This window comes from Acanthaster planci, linkage group LG17 (assembly GCF_054643075.1).
Source record: "Acanthaster planci isolate LZ-2023a linkage group LG17, COTS_SCS, whole genome shotgun sequence".
NCBI classification, from domain to species: Eukaryota; Metazoa; Echinodermata; class Asteroidea; order Valvatida; family Acanthasteridae; genus Acanthaster; species Acanthaster planci.
This window is the reverse complement of record NC_141793.1, coordinates 2,083,499-2,088,226: the sequence shown is the minus strand read 5'-3', so window position 1 is coordinate 2,088,226 and position 4,728 is coordinate 2,083,499.

Genomic DNA, 4,728 nt, shown 5'->3' with positions numbered 1-4,728 from the left:
ACGGGGTCATGTGCGTGTCAAACTTAGTATGGCGCGCCATTTCAGCCTGAAATTAATAGTTAACCAGGCTCCCCCAACGCTAACCGTCGGAACTAGGAGTTTCACTAATGGTTGCGATTGCGAGACTAAATTTTCGTTCTTTAATAGTGGAGGCCGAATACAGTGCAAATATTAACAGAAATTGGGAAAAATTGGTCTACTTTTAACTTAAACCTCAAACTCAAAGTTCCAACTCGACTGGAGCCCAATCTTGAAATTCTCTTATTCACTGCGCCTGTTTGGATCAAAAACAAAGTTGACTCTTTGCAAAGACAGCTTTGTTAAAATGTGGCAAATGAAGTTCCACTTGTATCGGTAGTTGCTATTCTCATCATTTCTCTCTTGGTTTTTAATTTGTTTAGGTGGACTTGACTCTCATTGCAGCGCCGGGTGGTTGAAACTGGCTAGAGAGGCTAGGATCCACTATTCGTGTGGACGGAAGCCCAGATACGCTAGCGGCCAGACAGGTGCAAAAAATTAATGTTTGGTATACATGTATATGGAATTCCATAACTGCCGTCGCCCGTCGTCCGTCGTGCATCAATGATAATGAATTCAGATGTGCCGATGAGTTGTTTCCCTTCAATCCACAAGACCAAGGGCTTCTACTACCGGCAGATCTTCGAGAAGCTCTTCTCAGGCCACGCCCAGTATATTCCCTACTCCTGGCTGCCTAAGTGGGGAGGGGACACAAGTAACCCGTGTGGCAGAGTGCTGACTCACTATGCGACTGATTCGCATAAGAGGTTTGAAAAAGTATGGAGGAAGGAAGCAGTCCTGGACAGCTAAACCCAAACCCTATAGATCCTTCCAAATTCTTTAGGAGTTGTTTGGATTTCGGTTTATTTTGTAGGATTGAGGAAGTTTGATCCCAGTCACTGTGACTTGACATGCACGGGCTTGATGTCTAATGAAGTAAAAGGAAAGTACCACAGTTTGGTGAGGCAAATTCGTGAATATTTTAAAAGAGGCAGGGCAGACTCATACATGTTTCTAATCATGGTTTGAAATTGATCACGTTTCACACCGCTCAACCTCTTCACACGACTCTTGTGTCTTGTGTCGTCATTATGAACTTCCAATACCTTGCAAGAATGACCCATCAAGGCTTGCCGACAATCGCATTGTCACAGAGCAACGCCCGACTGCATAAGGTGTCTGGAGAGGGATCGTCAGATGAAGTCACGCTTTGCAGAAGGCATGAAAGAGTTGGTTGATAATGGAAATGCCGAAGTGGTTGCAAGAGATAACTGCACATCAGATACAACCACATGGTGTCTACCACATCATCCGGTACTTGATTCGGGTATAAAACAAGGGAAGTTGCGGATAGTCTTCGACTGTGCCTCTAAACACTTTCGTCAGTCCTTGAACACGCAGACAATCAGCGTGTCAGACCTGGCGAACAAGTTATTGGGCGTACTCCTGTGCATCCGACGAGAGCAAGTGGCTGTGGAAGATATTCGAACCATGTGCCACCAAGTCAGAGTGTCTCCGGAATGCCAAGATGTATAGTGTTTCCTTTGAATGGGACATGGAGTCCCAGTTGCTGCTTGTTTGCTTTATGGCATGCAGCAGAGGACAACCGTCAAGATTTCCATCTCGACACAATCAGTTGCGTCATTTGTAATTTCTACGTAAGTTTGATTAGTTTCACAAGACAATGAAGATGAGGCTATCTAAGTATAACGAGAGTTACGATAGCTTCTGTCCCTAGGTGTCTTTCAACTAACAAAGTGGTTGAGCAACAGCCCCCGAGTCCTTGAGTCTATTTCTCAAGATTGAAGAAAGAGCTGTGGGCGTCAGAAAGCTAGACCTAAATTATGAAGCGCTTCCAACACAGAGAGCCTTGGATAGGCAGCGGGACGTCCAGGCAAATTGTTTTGCGTATCGAACTAGTCCAAAGGAGAAACCGTTGGCAAGGAGAGGGTTACTGAGTATTGTATCCTCCATCTGTGACTTGCATGGTTTGCTACTCCCTTCATGCTGTTAGCCAGGAACACTGTTCAAGACTTAAGCAGGAAGAAGCTAAGTTGGGACGAAGCACTGCCGTAACGACACAGGGACGACTGGCAACGTTGGATACAGGACTTGGACAAACTCGAGCAGCTGCAGATAGCCTAAATCGGCGTATCAAGCTCTACGAGTTTAAAGATGGCCTCATGTATCAGTTACATCATTTTTCTGATTCACTGAAGGCAGCTTACTTGGCTACAACTTACCTTCGTGCGGAGAATTCTGGAGGCCACGGTCACTCGTGTCTGCTGTTGTCAAAGTCACGTCTAGCACCTCTAAAAAGGGTTACGATACGAGGGCTTGAGCCGACGGCTGCGACACTCTCAGTGAGGCTGGATGCAGTGATCAAGAAGGCTTGTGCTTCCATACATCAACAATGAAGAGAAGCGTTTCCACACCATTGTGGCGAACAGAGTAGCCGTCATCCGGAACTGGTCAAGTCCTAATCAGTGGCGCCACATGGAAACCGAGCTGAATCCGGCAGACTTATCACGAGGATACAAACCGCTGATGAGCTGCTGACCAACCAGAATTGGTTGATTGGTCCTGAAATCTTGTGCCTAGACAGCCACACGTGGCCAAATCTACCGATCTCGACAACACTAGATGATAAAGAGCCAGAAGTAAAGCCTGAGGAGGTAGTCACCTGATATGCCACCAAGCATGTGGATTCGGTTAACCCGACAGACAGGTTGACAGCTAAGCACTCCTTGTGGTATGAACTGAAAAAATATGTTACATGTACATGGATCCTGCGAGTCTGCTAAGAAAGATCAAGAACCAGCCAGCAGGAGAAGAGAGGAAGGCATTGACAGCAAGCGGCCTTGCCTGGGCAGAGGCTGTTATTGTAAGATACGTTTAAGGGCGGTCATTTCAAGAGGAGTCCAGTCAATTAAAGAGGGATATTTTGGAATAGGTTAGGTAGATATACAACCAAAGACAAGGTTGATGTGTTCTACCCAGTCAATTGTTTGTTATTGTGTGATTAGTTATGATTGCTGAAATTTAATTAGATAAACAAATTGCCGTTGTTGGTAATTTATAACTATTTAAAGTCAATTTGTTACTTTTTGTGGACAGATTAAACCGTGTTCACCAGTTCGTTGAATGTACATGTATATCCGTCACTCTGTCACAGAGAAGATTTTGATTGATGACCCCAAGAAATTTAGCAGATGAGACCTTGTTTCTAGAAGTACCATCAATCTTAAGGATTGGCAGTGCTGTATCTTGAGAAAAAGGGAATCTGTTACAAAGAATGAGAAATTTGTTTTGGTAAGGTTCAAGGAAAGTTTATTTGCTTTAAACAAAGAAATAAACTTTAGTTCAGAATTCTGAGTGTCGAATAAGGAAGGAATACTGTCACTCATGCAAAGGATTGTAGTGTAATCAGCAAGGGTGAAATTTAGCAGCGAGGAGGAGCAACGGATGCCATTTACATGAAGCAGAAAAATGAAGGGTCCAAGAGTAGAACCTCGAGGCACACCGTGCTGGACGTTGAGACGGTCCTAGTTGTGGTTCTTGACGGATGTATACTGGTATCTATAGGACAAGTAATCAGTGAACCATTGGAGAGGGAGACCTTTGATGTCGTAGCAGTCGAGTTTTGAAAGAAGAATAGAATGATTAATAGTGTCCAAAGCTTTAGAACGATCAGTGAAAACACCGGCAGCATAATGTTTATTGCTGAAAGCACCAGTCCCCTTGTCAACCAGTTCAATGAGGGCCATATCTGTAGAATGTTTAGGTCTGAAGCCGTACTGATGCTTGAAGGGGATGTGATGAGAGGATATTATTTACTCCCACACAAGAAAGTGTCTGCAATCACTGCAAATACAGATGTCCCAGCCATCTCCTCTTACCAATACTATAGGATTTACAGCCTGTGACTTATAATTGCTCGATTGTTTCTGAGCTGTGGGCTCTGTTAACATCCTGCGACACTCAAACAATAGGGTTTGTATACCTTTATGGAAACCAACCGTTACGTGGATCTACTTTACCACCCAAGAGTGAATGTGGACCTAAACCCATGTATACCCCTCCAGATCCCTCGATAACCCATCTACTGGTGGGTCTAACAGCCAATCAGTGCCTCAAGGCGAACCTTATCTTCAAAGACAAATCCACTGATATTCCATTGGACACTCCCGATGGTAACTTTGAATGATACGCTGTGTGTTGGGTTTTGTTCAGAAGTGACCGTTACGGAACAGTGGTTCCGTATACAATATCTGCCACAGGGTTTACTGGCATTAAAAGAACCATTGCAAATAACCAGTGATGGCGTTACTATGGTCATCGCAAATGTCTACAGGCCTACTGCAAGTTACTTATTTGGGGTGTAGTAGGCATTTCCCGAAACTTGATTGCAAATCTCGCCAGAAACTACCTGCTCCGTGAAATTGGCCGTGGAAGAAGGGAAACCAAAACTAGTAGTGTCCTTTCCCTCATTTTCCCTAGACAACATTTTGCCCGTTTTTTTTAATTTGGCCCACGCCCCCACCCCCAGCATGAGCAGCCAATTTTAGGCTCGATTGCAGTTTGAACGGCGTCGTGTATTTCGCACAGTTATAAGCCTTACGGCCCAATCGCGGCAGAATCTCATTTATGTTTGGTGTTTCATGCATGACGAAGTACTAGTATACGTGGCCTTTCATCATATAGCTGTGG